The sequence below is a fragment of the Panicum virgatum genome, chromosome 9N (assembly GCF_016808335.1).
Source record: "Panicum virgatum strain AP13 chromosome 9N, P.virgatum_v5, whole genome shotgun sequence".
Taxonomy (NCBI): domain Eukaryota; kingdom Viridiplantae; phylum Streptophyta; class Magnoliopsida; order Poales; family Poaceae; genus Panicum; species Panicum virgatum.
The window spans coordinates 38,012,507-38,032,869 of record NC_053153.1 but is presented as its reverse complement, the minus strand read 5'-3'; positions in this window follow the sequence as shown (position 1 = coordinate 38,032,869).

Sequence of the window (20,363 nt, the reverse complement as noted above, 5' to 3'; positions counted from 1 at the left end):
CTCCAGTAACTAGCATACGCATGCTTGCACCTACGACAAAAATCATCTCGTCTCCATAAAAGCCTCTCGAGTCACCGTACCATGCCATAATTACCAGACAATCATGACAGCGCCTACCTCCTTTGCCATAACTTCATCATTCCCTGGAAGCCACAGAGTACCCACACCATTGACCTTGAAAAGACCCGTCATGGCAGCACCCACCTCGCTAAAAATCGGGGTCACCACGCACAGTGCCGGCCGAGATTTTTTCCGCCGAACCGCCTCACCCGCTCGCTCTCGCTCGCGCACGCGCGACATGCTGGCCCGACGGGACCGCGCACTGCCGCCGACATCACGCCGTGCCGCCCACTCCCGCGTCCCCACCTCGCCCACGCCACTGCGGCGCCCTCGCCGGCTTTGCCGCCTCGGCGCTCGCGCCTTCAGTGCTGCCACTGTTCGCGTTGACGACGAGCTGCCGCAGCCCACACCGTCGCCCGTCCTTGCGCAACACCGCTGCTGCTCTCCTTGCCTATAAAAGGAGCAAGGCCGGGACGAGCCCCATCACCAGCCAAGCACACCGAGCCGCTTCGCTCTGCTAGCTGAACCACTCCTCCCGAGCCCAGCTCACTCACGACACGAAGCTCCAACAATTGGTCCTCTTCTCCGAGCTATTCCGCGCCAAGATGAGATGGCACATAGCTCCCCCGACCATTAACTCCACTAATAAAGGCCCAAAACACCCCCAGGCCGTGAGCACTTAATCCAAATCATTCTACCAATCAATACTGTAAACTCAATATCTCCTTCATATCAACTCCTTTTCACGTAACTCTATTCCTAAACTCTCCTCAAATCATATACTATCTATTCCTCCTATTTTCATCTCCATTTGAGCTTATTGCTTGCTTGTGTTTGTTTGCCGGTTGTGCCGTTTTCGCCCGTAGATCACGGAGTGACCGAGGAGGAGCCTGCCAAGGAGCCAGAAGACCCGTACCACGAGCAGGAAGCCGCCGCCGCTGACGCGTACGTAAGCGAAGGCAAGTTTCATCAACCCCTACATGAGCGGTTGCATCCATGTGAGGACGTTTAGCTGTAGCTTGGGTCTAGGATCGATTACATATACCAGTACTTGAGTGATTGAGTGTGCTCATGCATGCATCTGAGTAGTCATGCATATCCAGAGCTGAGAATAGGATACGAAGGGATCTGGCTGAGACCAGGGCAGCTGGGTGTGCTGGAGCCGGCGCTACCGTGGTGGTAGACTGGCAGGTGAGTGCTACCGTGGTGGTAGGCTCGAGTTGACATGTTGAGGGATGGTTGCTGCCCTGGTGAACCATAAGGACCGAGTTGTTTTGACATCTCACCTAGCTTACTTTAGTATGACCACAGGTTTCGGGTATGGGCCGGACTTAGCCTAATCCCACTAGGTTAGCCTGACGGTCGCGGGGATGGTTTACGGGTATAGACCATTGGGGTCAGGGCCCGATTCTTTGTGCGGCCGGGCTGGGGCGTGACCACGGCTGGGTGTCGGCTATGTCGGTTGTCCGTTCGGGCAGCCGAGCATGTGGGTACAGTGTACGACCTCTGCAGAGTGTATAATCCATTCGAATGGTCCGTGCCCACGGTATGGGCAGGCTACGGTGTGGTCCTGACAACTAGTGAGCTACCTATTGTGGGTTGTGTTGGGAAGGTGTTGCATACCATTAGTTGCATTGCTAATGCATTGTGCTCAATGTGCGTCGTGCATGTCATTCCCCTCCCGTAGGGTGAGGTGGAGCTTGCTGAGTACTTTTGTACTCACCCCTGTTGATTTTTCTCCAGAGGATCCTGACTTTGTGCCAGAAGACTACGAGTAGATCGTGTCCGCACCCAAGCTGATCGAGTGGAGCCGTGATGGATGAAGAGCTAGTCCTCCATGCCGTCATGCTAGTCGTTATCCTATGGTTGTTCTGTGTGGCGTTGTGTTGTCACTTCACCCCTCGTGCACGTGTTGAATAAAGCTCTGTATGACTCTAGACTCCACTTGATGTAACATGTATTATGCCAGAGACCTTATTCGGTAATTAATACATGGTTTAGCCTTGATCTTCGGGTCGGGGCGCTTCAGGTGGTATCAGAGCCATGCTTGGTTGTAGGACACGAACCGGTAGTGAACGATGACCGTAGGAGCCCTAGGATGGTCAATCCTTAAAACCCTTTTACTCCTTAAAACTTTATCCTTATTATGCTAACCCTAACTTTGTAAGTCAGATGGCGGATGACTGGACCACCACCTACTGCATCAACAAAGATGGATTCCCCAGAGTACTTTATGCTGCCACGGTGCGACTTGGTATTCCGGAACGTCCGGAGTACGTGGGTCGCGAGTTCATGGAGCATGGCACCGAAAGCTGTGAGGTCACCATCCATATTGGCGCCAGTGATAAGTACTTAGAGATGCAACCCTGGAGCGTCACCGCTACTGGAGCCCGTATGCCTGACACCATTCAACTAGCAGCTCACAAGGCGCTGCGGTACCTGTGCCAGATGTTTGAATGGCACTTGGGTTCCACCCCCATGAAGTACTTTCCACCGCTGGATCGTAGCCGTCCTGCTTGGGCGGCGAGGATCCGCAACCTGGAGAGCCCCGCAGGGACAGAGAAGAACCCCACAGTTGTCGCTATGTTTGGCTATTTGCTTAGCCTCGATGATTTGTGTGACCAACTGCATCAGCGTGTGAGAGATTTAATCCAGCGTGTTGAGGGAGCGGAGTCCCGATGGCGTAGGGCTAAACTGGCTGTAGCCCAGGCAAAAGCCCGAGCAGCCAAAGCTGAAAGCCGCCTTGCCGTAGCCGAAGAGAACCTTAGGGAGCAAGCAGATCGCCACAGTCAGCTCCTTAGGGGTGTCTACCTAGTGGACCGTGCCAAACGCAAGGAACGCCATCCCAGGACTGCCGCGGAGCTGCCAATCCTAGAGGGAATTCCTCTATGTTCCTCGTCCCAACCGCGCAGGAGGATTTGTGAATCAGTGCCGCCCACGCCTCCCGCATCTCCCCGAGATCCCGGAAACAGTGACCCCGAAGACCGTGTTGTAGGGTTCAGTAGTCGAGTCATCCCGGCCGACCCTTAAAAGTTGAGCCGCGTTATTGTAATCCGTCGTGTCATGTATCCCTGCTTGTTTGAATGAATGCTTGTGTGGTGCTTGAATGATTTGTTTGTGTTGTGTGCTAGTATATAAATCTACCCCAGCAATATACTAGGGGAGTCACCTAATCTTGCCCTCCTTGACCGTAGATGTCTCGTCGCTCGAGCCGAGTCCAGGGACTCCATGCTCAGGAAGACAGTGACGAGGTCAACCCGAGAAACCAAGCCCCTCTGAATGTAGCCCCAGAAGCACCAGAAAATGGACAACTACCGCCGCTACCTCCCCGTGCCCCAGCACCCATTGACTTGGTAGCCATACTGCAACAGTAGAACCAACTCCTTCAAGTTCTTGTGACCACTCTCACAGCTCAAGCTTAAGGCAATCTTGGCAACAATAGACCTGCAATGCAACATAATGGCAATGGCAGCAGAATTGCAGATTTCAACTGCTTGCAGCCACCTAAGTTTGGAGGATCTGATAACCCGATCGAGGCAGATGATTGGCTGCGAGAGATTGAAATGAAGCTCGAAGTGGTCCATGCTGATGATAGAGACAAGGTTTTGCTCACAGTACAGCAGTTAAGGGTACCAGCCCTTGCTTGGTGGCAGAGTTATAGGGAAATAAACGAATATGCTAACGAGATGGTATGGGCTGACTTTGTCAATTTCTTTAGAGAACATCACATTCCCAGCAGTGTTATGAAGCTCAAGAGGGATGAGTTCAGAAAGCTTCGTCAAGGTGGTATGACTGTGACAGAGTATCTTCATAAGTTCACAGAGTTGTCTCGTTATGCACCAGAGGATATCAATGATGACGAGAAGAAGCAAGAAGCTTTTCTTGGTGGGCTTAACCCTGAAATCAGGACCTTGGTTGAAGTCACCACCCACAGTGACTTTAATGCAATGGTCAACAGGGCTATCACCACTGAGAGAAATAGGAAGGCAGAACTCAGTGAGCGCAAACGTCGGTTTGAAAGCAAGAAGCTCCAGCAGTTGGAGAAGTTCCAGAGGACCCAGTATCCAGCTCACTCAGGCCCAAGGAGCCAGGGTGCCTTTTCATTCAAAGCGCACCCCAGTTCTTTCCAGAAGCCCACTCAGTCAGCTCCTGTTATGAAGACCCAGAGTACCTTCCGCACCCAACAGACTGGCGGAAGTCAAGTAACCAATGTGAAGACCTATTTCCACTGCCGTGAAGCCGGACACTACAAAGCCAACTGTCCATATCTCAGTCAGCCCGCTCCTTCTGTTTTCTCCAACTCTGTTCAAGGACCAAAGCAGCCGACTGGAGTCAACCGTACAACACCAGCTAAGAGCCAGCAACAGTCCTTCGGCAAGGCAAAAGTGAATCATGTGAATGCTGAAGAAGCAGAGGATGCACCAGGAGTGATTCTCGATGAGTTTCTGGTCCAATCAGCTCTAGCCTCAGTGCTTTTTGATTCTAGAGCATCGCATTCCTTTATATCCTCCCACTTTGTGGAAAAGCATGATATACCTACTATAGCCCTTAAGAGGCCACTAATGACCCGTTCCCCTGGAGGTCATATACCCTGCCACTTAGGCGTCTTAGATATCCCTATAAACCTAAGTGGGGTAGTATTCCTTGCCGACCTAGTAGTCCTTACTTCCAAAGGGATAGATGTCATACTCGGTATGGACTGGCTCACCAAGCACCGCGGAGAACATAGCCTGTGCTGAGAGATGCAGTGACAGTCACCAACCGCCAAGGGTTAATAGTCACATGCCAAATCCAGCCTAGCCTGTCAGACTCTATGGTGAACCACATCCAAGCAGAATCCCCCGAAGATGTGCCAGTAGTTCGGGAATTCGCAGATGTATTTCCAGATGAATTACCCGGTATGCCTCCAGAAAGAGATGTAGAGTTCACTATTGACTTAGTCCCTGGAACCAAGCCTATAGCGAAGAATGCCTATCGGTTAGCAGCCCCAGAGCTTGCCGAGTTGAAGAAGCAGCTTGAAGAGCTTCAACAAAAGGGATTTATTAGACCTGCTGCTTCTCCGTGGGGAGCCCCAGTGCTCTTTGTGAAGAAGAAAGATGGAAGCATGAGACTTTGTGTGGACTACCGTGATCTGAATGCAGTCACCATCAAGAACAAGTACCCTCTGCCTCGGATTGATGACCTGTTTGATCAGCTGAAGGGAGCTAAGTTCTTCTCCAAAATAGATCTAAGGTCATGTTATCATCAACTTAGAGTGCGACAAGAGGACATCTCCAAGACAGCCTTTAGGACCCGTTATGGCCAGTATGAGTTCACAGTGATGCCTTTATGTCTGACTAATGCCCCTGCCTTTTTCATGACCCTCATGAATAAGGTGTTTATGGAAGAGTTAGATCGGTTTGTCAGTGGTATTCATAGATGACATACTGGTCTACTCTAAGAGTGCTGAGGAGCATGGACAACATCTCAGAATTGTGCTGGGAAAGCTCAGAAAACACTAGTTGTATGCCAAGTTTAGCAAGTGTGAATTCTGGTTGCAGAGAGTCAGTTTTCTGGGTCATGTCTTAACAGCTGAAGGTGTTGAAGTGGACCCAGAAAAGGTCAAGGCAGTATCAGAATGGAAGCAACCGACCTCAGCCTCGGAGATCAGGAGTTTATTGGGATTAGCCGGCTATTATCAGAGATTTATCGAAGGTTTCTCCAAGATAGCCCGGCCTATGACCGAGTTGCTCCGGAAGGACATGAAGTTTGTCTAGTCTGAAGCTTGTGAGAGAAGTTTTCAAGAGTTGAAGAGGCGACTAACTTCTACCCCAGTGCTGGTCTGAAGCTTTGTCGTTTATTGCGACGCATCCCGACAAGGATTGGGTTGTGTGCTTATGCAAGAAGGAAGAGTTTTAGCTTATGCCTCAAGACAGTTGAGAACACATGAGCAGAACTACCCCACCCATGACTTGGAATTAGCCGCAGTGGTGCATTCCCTCAAGATTTGGAGACATTATCTGATTGGGAATAAGTGTGAAATTTACACGGATCACAAGAGCCTGAAGTACATTTTCACCCAGTCAGACCTCAACCTTAGATAGAGAAGATGGTTGGAGTTGATCAAAGACTATGATTTGGAAATTCATTACCACCCTGGAAAGGCTAATGTGGTGGCTGATGCGCTCAGTCGTAAAGCATATTGCCATCACTTAGTCACACAAGCCCCAGAGCTGAGTGAAGAAATGAGGAAGTTGAACCTAGGGGTTGTACACCACTCTTGCAACTATAATCTTAGTGTCCATCCCGTCCTGGATGACCAGATAAAGGAGGCTCAGATGGAGGATAAAAGATTGGTATGGATTAAAGGTCGCAATAGTGAAGGCAAAGCCCCAGATTTCAGAGTAGATAAAGACGGAGTCTTGTGGTTCAAGAAGAGATTATGTGTGCTTAAGCAAGGCCATTTCCGCAAGATCATCTTGGATGAAGCCCATAACTCAGCCTATTCCATTCACCCTGGCACTAAGAAAATGTACCTGGACCTTAAGGAGAAGTATTGGTGGAATGGTATGAAGGGGGATATCGCTCGATTCGTCGCTCATTGTGATGTGTGCAAAAGAGTTAAGGCAGAGCATCAGAACCCCAGTGGATTACTCCAGCCGTTGCCGATCCCAGTATGGAAGTGGGATGAAGTTAGTATTGATTTTATCACCGGTCTACCAAGAACCCAGAGTGGTCATGACTCAGTTTGGGTGATTGTTGACCGACTCACTAAAGTGGCACACTTCATCCCAGTGCGTACCACTTATGGAGGTGATAGATTAGCCAAATTATATATTGAGCGTATTGTGAAGTTGCATGGAGTACCTAAGAGGATTGTGTCAGATAGAGGCACCCAGTTCACTTCGAGATTCTGGAGCAGGTTACATGAAGCACTTGGTACAAAGTTGGACTTCAGTTCAGCCTATCATCCTCAGACTGATGGCCAGACCAAAAGAGTTAATCAGATCCTTGAAGACATGCTAAGAGCATGTGTTCTTACTTATGGCAAAAATTGGGAAGACAGTTTGCCATATGCAGAGTTCTCTTACAACAACAGCTACCAGTCAAGCTTAAAGATGTCGCCGTTTGAAGCCCTCTATGGGAGGAAGTGTCGCACACCTCTCATGTGGACCGAAGTCGGTGACCGCATTATTGAGGGCCCAGATTTTATTAAAGAAGCAGAAGACAAGATAGCAGAAATCAAAGAGAATCTAAAGGCAGCTCAATCCCGCCAGAAAAGCTATGCCGATAAAAGAAGACGTACTCTCAGCTTCGAAGTTGGAGACTATGTGTACCTTAAAGTTTCCCCAATCCGCGGCACACAGCAGATTCCAGGTACGAGGAAAGTTGGCTCCACGTTACATTGGACCTTTCCCAATTATCAAGAAAGTGGGAGCGGTAGCCTATAAGCTTCAGTTGCCAGCAGAGATGTCAGATGTACAAGATGTATTCCATGTGTCCCAACTCAGAAAGTGCCTGCGAGTACCAGAAGAACAAGTGGCCCCAGAGACAATCAACTTGCAGGATGATCTCAAATATCAAGATGTACCAGTAAAAATTTTGGACACTGTGACGCGAAGAACCCGCAACTCAGAAGTCAGGATTTGCCGAGTTCAGTGGTGCAGGCATTCGGAAGCAGAAGCAACTTGGGAGAGAGAAGACGCGCTCCGAGCCGAGTTTCCCAGTCTCTTTAGTGGTGAAGCTGAATCTCGGGGACGAGATTCAACCTAAGTGGGGGTAGGTCTGTAACATCCCAGTTTTCATCACGATTAAGGGGGAGTGTTGAAATTTATAATGCAAACTTCTAGAAGGTTCTATAAAAATAAGGATAAACCATGGCAAAATTTTGTTCACCATGACAAGGTTCTAGAATGTTCCACAAGAATCATAAGAAGACTAGGAAGCTTGGATATTTTCTTGTCATGGTAAAATTTAGAATTTTCTAGAATTAGATATTTGTAGGGAAATTAGATATTTGTAGGGAACTTCCTAGAATGTGACATGTGTCACTCATACAAAAGGGTCTGGGCTTCATCGAAGGTTGGCTCTGCCACCCGGAAGCCAGCTTCATCTGTTGGTAGGCTCTGCCTCCCGGAAGCAAAAGGCGGCTCTGCCGTCAAAAGGACCCGGTACACTAAGTAACTAGAAGCTGACCGACTCTGAATTGAGTTGGTGTAGATCCTCAACTTAGTAGGGCCACCTCAATTTCCAACAATCACTAAAATAAAACTTATGTTCCAATTAAACTAGTAACGTAAAATAATACTAACATTATACGAGGTATTAAATAATTACTAGGCAAACTATCTTCTATGCTTGCCTTGTGTTAGTACATTCGTTCCCTCCAGTAACCAGCATACGCATGCTTGCACCTACGACAAAAATCATCTCGTCTCCATAAAAGCCTCTCGAGTCACCGTACCATGCCATAATTCCCAGACAATCATGACAGCGCCTACCTCCTTTGCCATGACTTCATCATTCCCTGGAAGCCACAGAGTACCCACACCATTGACCTTGAAAAGACCCGTCATGGCAGCACCCACCTCGCTAAAAATCGGGGTCGCTACGCACAGTGCCGCCCGAGATTTTTTCTACCGAACCGCCTCACCCGCTCGCTCCCGTGTCCCCACCTCGCCCACGCCACTACAGCGCCCTCGCCGGCTTTGCCGCCTCGACACTCGCGCCTTCAGTGCTGCCACTGTTCGCGTTGACGACGAGCTGCCGCAGCCCACGCCGTCGCCTGTCCTTGCGCAACACCGCTGCTGCTCTCCTCACCTATAAAAGGAGCAAGGCCGTGACGAGCCCCATCACCAGCCAAGCACACCGAGCCGCTTCGCTCCACTAGCTGAACCACTCCTCCCGAGCCCAGCTCACTCACGAGATGAAGTTCCAACAATTGGTCCTCTTCCTCGAGCTGTTCCGCGCCAAGATGAGATGGCAGACAGCTCTCCCGACCATTAACTCCACTAATAAAGGCCCAAAACACCCCCAGGCCGTGAGCACTTAATCCAAATCATTCTACCAATCAATACTGTAAACTCAATATCTCCTTCATATCAACTCCTTTTCACGTAACTCTTTTCCTAAACTCTCCTCAAATCATATACTATCTATTCCTCCTATTTTCATCTCCATTTAAGCTTATTGCTTGCTAGTGTTTGTTTGCCGGTTGTGCCATTTTCGCCCGTAGATCATGGAGTGACCGAGGAGGAGCCTGCCAAGGAGCCAGAAGACCCATACCATGAGTAGGAAGCCGCCGCCGCCGACGCATACGCAAGCGAAGGCAAGTTTCATCGACCCCTACGTGAGCGGTTGCATCCATGTGAGGACGTTTAGCTGTAGCCTGGGTCTAGGATCGGTTACATATACCAGTACTTGAGTGATTGAGTGTGCTCATGCATGCATCTGAGTAGTCATGCATATCCAGAGCTAAGAATAGGATACGAAGGGATCTGGCTGAGACCAGGGCAGCTGGTTGTGCTGGAGCCGGCGCTACCGTGGTGGTAGACTGGCAGGTGAGTGCTACCATGGTGGTAGGCTCGAGTTGACATGTTGAGGGATGGTTGCTGCCCTGGTGAACCATAAGGACCGAGTTGTTTTGACATCTCACCTAGCTTACTTTAGTACCACCATAGGTTCCGGTATGGGCCGGACTTAGCCTAATCCCACTGGTTAGCCTGACGGTCGCGGGTATGGTTTACGAGTATAGACCATTGGGGTCAGGGCCCAAGGGTTTATGCGGCCCGGCTGGGGCGTGACCACGGCTGGGTGTCGGCTATGTCGGTTGTCCGTTCGGGCAGCAGAGCGTGTGGGTACAGTGTACGACCTCTGCAGAGTGTATAATCCATTCGAATGGTCCGTGCCCACGGTATGGGCAGGCTACGGTGTGGTCCTGACAACTAGTGAGCTACCTATTGTGGGTTGTGTTGGGAAGGTGTTGCATACCATTAGTTGCATTGCTAATGCATTGTGCTCAATGTGCGTCGTGCATGTCATTCCCCTCCCGTAGGGTGAGGCGGAGCTTGCTGAGTACTTTTGTACTCACCCCTGTTGATTTTTCTCCAGAGGATCCTGACTTTGTGCCAGAAGACTACGAGTAGATCGTGTCCGCACCCAAGCTGATCGAGTGGAGCCGTGATGGATGAAGAGCTAGTCCTCCATGCCGTCATGCTAGTCGTTATCCTATGGTTGTTCTGTGTTGGTGTTTATTTGACTTCAGGAACAACATATCCAAAGATGACCCAAAACGGACGTTATTTGGACTGGAAGGCCTGAATCCGGCCGACCGGCATACTTTCAGTGGAATCTTGGCATGAGACTTTACCAATGTCACCTAGAGGGAGAATTCAAGCCATTTCAACGGGTTGGACCCAGAAATGTACAACTTGGATCCGGAAGGCTTGAACCCATATCCAAAAGAGAAGCCAACCTGGGTAATGGTCAAGAACACAACGTCCACCCCATCCAGGGATGATCCATGGCAAGAGAAGAATGTGTCGGTGCAACGAAGGACCGAGAGGCCGCCAGAGGTAGGCCACCCGGCCCAAGATAGGGTCGGTTGATCAGACCGCCTGAGGAACTGACACCCAGAGGAGATCAGGACCGTCCCACGGAAAGGAGGTGCCAAGTGGAGGCAGGGCCAGGCCGGCCGGCCTAGGCCAGGCCGCCCGGCCCCACTCTCTAGCCTCTGGTGTCCAGCTTTCGCGTGAAGATCAAGCACCGCCTCTTCAACTTCTTACAACCGCCGAGAACCGACCTTGGTGCACTATAAATAGAACCCCCTCACCTTACTTGTAACACACACCCTTGGAGCTTGAGTGCCTCATAGTTCAATTGTTATCTTAGTAGAATAGGGAGAGTGTGAGGTGAGAGCTTTGGCGGAAGCCGGGCTAAAGGGGCGGAGTCGAGTTCTCTCGACCTTTCCCCAACTTTGTACCCACCTCAGGGGAATTTATAATCAAGTAAGTTCCTCGCTTATCTTTAGCTTCTCGCTAGTTTTAATCTTTACTTAAGTTACTTGCTTAGTTACTTTCTTTGATCTGCGGGATCCTAAGTCTGCATAAGTAGCAAATTCTACTTATCTAAGGTTACTTTCTGCCTTAGTACACGGTAGGAGTAAGTAGCTCGATAGCTATGGGCATGGTGCCCAGGCTTGGTTAGCTATCTCGGGTTGTGTTCTAACCCACGACACCACAGTGGTAGGTGGCAAGTGGTGACAGCCTTGTCCATCCTTTGTAGTCCACCATGTTCAGGTGCTTTTATAGCAGTAGTTGCCGAAGGACGTCGGGCTCCCTTCTCATCCCTTTCTAAGCCCTTCTCTTAGGGCACTGAAGCAGATGAAGTTAGTAGTCTTTCAAGTTATCTTAGTAATTAGGATTTTATCTGAAGATAAGCCCTGTACTTTTGTACTTCTGCTCCTTGGCGGGTCTGGCTGAAACTTTCTAGACCACTAGACGAAGCTTATCGTTCCTTGGATTCGATATCCCAGGCTTACTCACCTGGTGAAAGTTACAATGGGTCTCTGTGCGCTTGCGGAGTAATTCGTTAGGCTAAGGAGTGCCAACAAGCTTTCTGGCACTGTTGCCGAGGAACGATAGCAACACTAGTACTAGAGCTTTCCAGCTATACACTTATCCATCCATCCACCTTTCCACATGGAGTTCTCTCCTAGTTATCCGGCAGTTCCATTCTACGAGTACATGGAACCGCCTCCATCCTGCCATCCCATCCTATCTGATAGTTATGAGATCTGTCCCAGTCTCGTAGCCATGGTTCGTGCATCGGCTTTCTCTGGTAGAAAGTAAGAATGCCCCTACACTCACTTGCATGAATTCGAGGAGAATTGTTCTCTCCTTAGCATACCCAGAATGAACCTGAACAACCTACGATGGAAGCTCTTTCCATTCTCTCTGACGAGAAAAATGAAAATCTGGTACAACCAGACTGCAGTGAGAGTTGGAGGAGATTGGATTCAGCTTATGGACGAGTTTTGCCTGTTCTTTTTCCCTATCCCCAAAGTGATCCCATGTCGCGTCCAACTGCTTAGTTTTGAGCAAGGGGACAGTGAATCACTTGGGGTAGCGTGGGCACAATTTATGCATCTAGCGAACTCTGGTCCCCCTCATAATATCCAAGAGGAGATGCCGATGCAACACTTTGTCTACGCCCTCAGCCCAGAAAGTGAACATTTCTTAAACCTCGTTTCCGAGGGATCTATCATGTATAAGATAGTGACTGAAGTAAAGACCATCCTAGAGAAGGTCCTTAACTCTACTCAGCACACAGACGTCTTTGACGATCCTCCCGAGCCAGCAAATCCGCCCACCGAAAGACAGCCACTCCACATCCTTTCCATTGTTTCCTCTCCACCTCCACCACGTATAGAGGAAATCACCGAACCGCCCAAGTCCTCAGATCATGAGCCACTCCTTGAAGATATGCCAATGTTCATACCAGACCTCTTCTCAGAAGTGGAGTACATCTGTAACACCCGGTTTATAAAAGGACATAAATCGAGCAATCATATACGTGCTAGGATCAAGTCACACGTATATACAATAGAATGAACAATATATCACAGCACATATCACGTAAAAAGATATAATAAACTGAGTACAAATGTTATTTATTACATTAATGACAAAATGTCTGATACAGAGTATGCGGAAGCGTAAAACATATACGATATCTCTCGTCGGAAGCTGAGCAGGGCGCCACAGGGACGTCGACTGGGAGACGAATGCCTAGAAGTCCTCATACTCCTGGTAGCTCCGGGTGAACTCCCTCGCATCGGCAGGAACTGAGCAGCAGTAGAGTATCCCCAAGAGAAAAAAGAGTAGAGTAGGCAAGAGTGAGTACACAACTTGTACTCAACAAGTATAACACAAACTATGAGCCTCTAAGGTTGGCTGACTCAACTGCATTAGCTTTTAATCTTGGCAAAATTTTATTAAAGCTATTTACTACAAGTTGATAAATTATCATAAAACCCAATTACATAGTAATTAATCAAAATTAATTGTGATACTACAGAGAACCAAACCAAACCAAACCAAACCACCCGGGGAAACCCTCCTAACCAAAGGAAGATAACCCCACTAATCAAAAGGAGGATCTGGGCCGCTCATAACCATGAGTACGGCTAGTATACCAGTTTTACACTCTGCAGAGGTTGCACATCTTTACCCACAAGTTGTGAGCTATGCTATTTGTTCATCACACTTCCTTAGGTGAGATGACTAGCAAACTCACTACGAGGCCGTTACAAAGGATCACATTGGTAAGGTGTAACCGCTAAGGATTCAGGCAATGCAACGATGGTGCCCACCTCGAGGGGGTACAAGATAACACAGACCAAGCCTCGTAGCACAGGGACCATTGAAGCTCGACCCCCCTCTTGCCCCATCGGTAAGTTACTCCCAAACCAAAATGACCTAATTAGTAAGCCAAGACCGTCCCATTCCAGTCTTGTGGTAGCGCTGTTGTCTCAGGTTGTCACTCTATGAACCGGTCCTTATGGAGAGTGGCCAACCCAGTAGTAAGCACCGTGCTGGCCCCCTAAACCATGTTTCTAACAAAACATATTTTAACAAGACGTGAGCCACTCAAACGGGCCACTCCCAGACTTAAGTCGCATGTACCATTAATCAAATTAATTAAAAAGGACCATTATGTGTGTTATAGCACGGCACCTAGCACAACTAACCAAAATGCAACCCAAGGGATATATAAAGGATATAAAGTGGCTAGGAAAGTCCTTATAGGTATATAGTATTAAAATGCAGTATGAAAATATATTTAAAAGTGATAGGTGTTGTTCATGTTATACTTGCCTTCCTCAAACTACTCCTACTACTGCTCAAACTGATCTGAAAATGGATGCTCCGGGTACTGGTACTGGGGCTCCTCTAGTAGGTCAATGTCTACTCACGAACACATGGCCAAAAACAAGTCCAGCACATACACATACATGCAAACAAAGGCAAACACTAAGAAACAGTACAACAATACATTAAAACAGCAATAAAACTAATCTAGAACTATTCTACGTGTTACAACGATCGCGTGGACATAAAGAACACCTAAAACGGAGCTAGAACGCGAAAACTAGGCCCAAAACAAGGTTCAGGGACTAAACTACAAGAAAACAGGGTTTCTAGGGGCTTCTGCGCAAAAACTAGGGACTAAAACATAATTAAACTATAGATCCAGGGGCTAACGCACAAAACTGCACGTCCAGGGACAGCGGGTTCAATTTCTGGAGAGCTCAGGGTTTAAAACGTAAAAGCAGGGGCTTAACTGGAATTACTTTTTGAACTAGGATGGACTGCGGGTTGATTTCCAGAAAACCTAGGGGCTCTTTAGCAAAAGTACCAGTAAACCGGTATGCTTGTTCTAATGTGGGCCGTTTCCTCAGATCTGACGGCCCAGATCAGATTGGCGCGTGGGGCGGCGGCAGAAGGACGTCGGAGACCAAGCTCCGCGGCGGCGTTGCGCGGGAGCTCGTCGGACTTGGCCAAACTTGGCCGTCCGGGGGTCAAATCGACCCGTATTTGGGTCTGGGGTGCTCGGCACGGTACGCGTAATTCACCTGGAGGCTCGGTTGAGCTCGACAGGGCTCTGGACGACGCGGGCACGGGCGGTGGCGGTTCTGTGCGGCGGTGCCCCACGGCGTGTAGGTGCTGGGTGGCTCTGGGGCTCAGATTTGGGCGTAACAGAGTGCGCGTGCGTGCGCAAGGCCAACACAACCCAAACAAGGATCGCGAGGTGCTGTGCCATGCTGCAGTGGTGTCCGCCATGGCAGATCCGCGGTGAGGGTCGCCGGTGACTGGCGTCCATCCACTAGAGTGGCTTACGTGCCTAGGTAACGGGCGCATAAGGTAGAGGGGGCAGGGGAGATGCTCACCGGGGCTTGGATCAGGTTGGAACGCGGCGCAGGGTTGTCGGCGTCGAGCCCCTGCGGTGGCGCTGGGGCGGTGCTCGCGGAGGAGGGCGCTGCAGAGGGAGTCCGGGCGCCTGGACTCCACGGATCGACGTGTCGTACTCCTGCGAAGCCGGTGGGGGGATCAGCGTGACCGGAGCGGCACCGGCGGGGCCAAGAGCTCGGGAGGAGTCCTAGGGCTACGGCGAAGCAGTTGCGGTGTCTTGCAGGGGTGGAGGTGCAGCGTGGTGGCGGTTCCACGGCGGCGCAGAGCTTCGGCGTGGTGGAGCAAGGCGGGGTGGCGCTAGGGTGCAAAGGCGGCGGTGGCGTGGGGGCTGGGTTTCCTGGGGGTCGCGGGGTGGTTTAAAGGGGGCTGGCCGAGGATCTCGGCGTGCGGGCCAGGAAGGAAAGGCCGCGGGGATAATGGCCGTGGATCGCGGCCAGTTTCTATTGCGCGGGCGAGGAACGCGGGAGGAGGAGGGCGAAGCTGACCGGTGGGGACGGGCTATCGGTGGGAGCGCAGGTGAGAGCGGGCTGAGCGGGGTGACGCGCACGTGTCGCGGCTGGCTTGTGGGCCTGGGCGGGAGCGATGCGTCGCGCGGAGTGGAGCGGGCCACGCGGGGTCTGCGGGAGGCCGGCGCACTGGGCTGGGCCGATGCCAGGGTGAGGGAGGGAGGTCGCGGCTGGGCCCGGGGAGAGAAGGGAACTGGGCCGCTGGTGAGAGGGAGAGGAAAGAGAGGAGGAGGGCCGGCTGGGCTGGGCCAGAGCGGGGTTTGCTGGGCCAGGAGGGGAGGGGGAAAGCTGGGCTGGATTGGGTTTTTCTATTTTTCTGGGTTTTCTCTTCTTTTCTTTTTCAAATTTGAATTCAAACCCTAGCACTCAAACAAGTAAAACAATGCGCCAGCATGAATGCACAAACAAGTTAGCCCTAAAATAAATTTTAATTACTTGTGGAACAAAAATTAGATTAAATGCAAGAGTAAGCAAATTAAATCCTAGAAAATTAAATAAAGCCAACTAAATTTATTATTAAATAGGAAATTTAAATTAGGGTGTTACAACATCGAACTCGGCCATGTTTCTAACATGCCGAAGGAACATAAGTGCATTTGCTCACGACCTGAGGCATTTGTTCCCGAACCTACCTCGCAGATCGAGGGTGTTTCTGCAATTATGAGCCAGGAATGGATAGAAGAAGCAGAATCATGCGGTAGTATCATCCAGATCTACCATAACCCGAGAATTCTCTTCTGCGCTATTGGGGACACTTATCCGCAAGAGATCTTTTACGACCCAAAGGTCAGGGTGAACGTGATGTCTAGAACTCTGGCAGATCACATCTCTCCCGAGCAGCCCCTGACCTTGTCTCATAAGCACCTGAGGTGGATCGATGGCCAGATCGTGGAATGTCACGGTATTCTCCGAGTTGTTCCCCTCATGATGGGAAACAACAGGATTTACCTAGACTTCCACATCTTCAATATCCCTAAAGGTGTTAGAGTTCATCTTGGTCAGAAGGCCAATAGAGCCTCTTATCAACCCCAACAGAGACCGAGCCACGCTCGAGGTTATGGTTGGTAGAGAAATTATCCCGGTCAGCTTAGTGCGTTCTTGCAACACCATTGCGGAAGCTAGACCGGAGCAAGACCCACTTGAAGAGGTTGTGTGCACCATCCAGGAAGGGCTAACTCAACCCTCCCTCGATGACGTTGTAACTCATTCCACCGAGGAGCTAGAACCGGACAACCAGAGTAAGCTTGATGGAGAGGAGCCACCACAACCTTCTCTCCCAGAGCTAAAGCCGCTGGCCCCTGGATTGAAGTATGCCTTTCTTCACAACAACAGAGCCATGCCATTCGTCATCAGCGACAAGCTGACAGAGAGTGGGACTCGGCGGCTCTTTGCAGTCCTAGAGAAGTACCGATCCGTCATTGTGTACTCTCTGCAGGACTTGAAGGGGATCAGCCCCAATCTGTGTGTGACACCTCTGGTGTCAGTTTAACCAAAGCCAGGCAATTAACATAACTTCACACACAAATGAGCTAAGAAAACTTAAATAAGAACCCTATATCTAGTTTTTGCAAACTTGTGTGTAAATGTATGAGTGCATGTGTTTGAGTGCTATGTGCTTGAAAAATAATTTTTGGTGCACTTTTAAACTTGACTTGACATGAGTGGGAATAAGGCACTCAAATACATCTTTCATAATGATCTATAAACTTTCTATGCAAATCAATTTCAAACTGGAAGACCATCACATGAAATGGTTAATGGAACCATTCATGATTTGTGAAGATCTGCTAGTTCAAACAAAATAATAAAATGAGGCCACAAATAATCAACGCACAAGTAGTTTAAAATCTTGAAATTTCTTTAAGGAAAAGAAGACATAAAGCATACTTACTTCGGAGGTCTAGTAAGAAAATATTTAGTTCTTCCTTAAATGACAAATTGGAGTTGTGAACAAACTGAAATTTTGAACAAGGGACCATAAACATTCCTTTAGCACATAATAATAATAAATATTTATAGTAAACAAGAATGCATCCTTGTATATGAGTATGTGTGGATATAAAACTTGTTCCTTTAATATTCTTGAACTTTCATGCTCAACTTGTCATAAAAATGTAGAATAAAGACACACTCATATTTTTTTGGGGCACATAGTTTAATTTAAAAAGACTTTTGCTATTTCAAAATTTAAACATTCAAATAAACAAGAGTTCTATTTCTAGTGTTAAGGAAGTCAAAATAACTTCAAACCAATGCAAAGAAGCCTATGAAAATGAATAGACATATTCACCATGTCATGTTAAACAAAAACCTAGTTGAAGCCTAGGAGTAAAAGTGCCAAAATTCACATGAAATGATAAGTACTTTAGATGGAAGTTTTTGAAATAATTAAATAAATCTCAAACCATTGCTCGAATGAAAAAGTGCATAACACGAAAGTTGTAGATCTCGAAAAACTGAGCAAAAGTGGTATTCAACACTTTTTCATTTGGACACAAGAAGAAGGACAAGAATTGAATTTACAGAACTGGTTTTTAGATTTCGAGAAAATTACAAAACTGCCACTGACCGCTTCTCCTACCTCTTGCCTCCTGCACCACGCCTACGGCGGCGCTGTACGCCGCCGGCGCCACCTGGCCGCCCACGCGTCGCACCCCGGCCCAAACCGCCCTCGAGCGCCCATGGTTTGCCCCCTGGCCTGTCCCCTCTGGCTGCACGGGCGAGAGGCACGCGTCCCCGACCCCCTGGAAGGCCGCCACGACCTCCCGTGCCATGCAACGCCGACTGTCACCGTGTTCCGGACCTCGACCAGGCCGGTTCGACCTCCTCCAGGAGCCCCAAACCTTTGCCACTAAGCGTACTCCCCTATAAATTGGAGCCGCAGGTCGACGTCGCGCGCGAGACCTCCGTCCCTGTCCGCCTCGTCAGAGCCGCCGGCAAGCTGAGCTCGTCGCGGACCAGCTGCCCCAGCCCCACATTACCCGGACCGGCAACACCACCACCCTCCCAGACCTCTACCGAAGCTCTACGACCCGGCCACCCAGCCCTACGGCTAGCAGAGTGCCGCCGTGCCAGAGCAGACCCGCCGCCGTACACCCCTCTCCGTGGAGCCGCCGCTGCGGACCACCTCCGCTCGACCCAAGACCACCGGAAGGTAGCACTCGAGCCCCTCTCCATTTTCCCCCACTTTCCCCTCACCTGCCGGCCAACCCCATCACTGGGAAACGCCGCGCCCTTCCCTGCTCTGTTCTGAGACGTCCGCCAGGGACTTCCCCTGAGAAGAAACAAAAATCCAGGGGCCTAAGTGAAAAACGTACATGAACACTAGAATCAAAAGCTGCAAACTTGTAAAATACACATAAAATCATAGAAAAATCAGAAAAATATAAACTCAACTGTTATGTTATCCTTAGAACAAGAACTACAACTTTTGTTACAGTCACATGTTCATATTTTGCTCACATTTTAATCTAAGAAAAAGACTAGTTTAAATGGCACATAAATGTTCTAGGAGTATGGTTCAGTAACTATGCTTGATTTTTGGGTATGTTGAACTTAGTACTGTTAGAAGAACCTGGTAAAAATATGAACTCAGTTTGAAATCATTTACTTGCTCAAATGATCAAGATTCCTAGATCTACTAGTGAACTTCACATATTAATTCTGGTAGGAGTAGACATGATTTAGTTATGAAACTTTTTCTATAAGAACATGGGACTGAATCCTTGCTGTTGTACAAGTTTGGGAAATGTTAGATCTAGTTTGCTATATATTATGTTTATTGCTTGTTTTATGAACTTAATCCATGATATATAGTTCCTGTTCTTAGAAAAAATCTAGGTTTAATTTGGAACTTCGATTTAGTCTTTTAACTATGCCTAAAAAGTTTGAGCTACAGTTACTGAGTTTTACTTTAGTTAAAAATCATGCTTAGTATCTCATGGTTAGATTTACGATTTTTGTTCTGAGTAAACTAGGCTGTATCTGATCATGATTTTTGGACATATTCTTAGTTAGAGTACATGCTCGCTATAATAAAAAGTTCACATGCAGTACTCATCAAATGAACTTTGAAAAATTATGCTAACTCATGTTAAGTTAAATGCATAACTAATTTATCTGGCTGATTTGAAGCTTGATAATTTTTATGGAATATGATTAGCTCATGACTAGACTCTGGTAAAAATTTGAGAACCATATCCCTAGTATAACTCTCTGTATAATTAATCTTATTTAATAGCTTGCTAAATTTGTTCATTTTGTCACCTCTGCTGTATAAGTGAATCAAATCTGGAAAAATTACAGTAATGAGTAGATGCTATTTAAATGCTCCCGTAAAATTTGTAGCACTAGAAACCATGTTAAACGTTCTGTGAGAAAAGGTGAAGCAACTAGAGTAATCTACTTAGATGAATTGTTATGGTTAAGTGCTTTATGATTAGATGCTGAAATTTATGCCATAGATGCTAGAGTATATGATCTATGTTACATTAATTTTTCATCACTAGCTCATGAGTAAATTTGTTGTTATGAAATAGTGAAAGCATGCTATGTTTTAATGATAAAAATGAAAACCAAACCACACAGCTCTTTTATGAAGTAAAGTGAATTTAAGAACTACTCTATAAATGATTGCCCAGAAAATAAAGTTAATTAAGACCACCACAACAAACACATGCTATACTGGACTATAACTTTATAGTGAAGGAAAGAAATATGTTTATATCATGTTGTAACAATATCATTTCTGCATGCATATAGAAACGGTAAATCTACTCGACGGTGATTACGAATTGGTGCCCGCGAATACTACCACTCCGGAGAGTGTCTCTCTTAATTATACTGA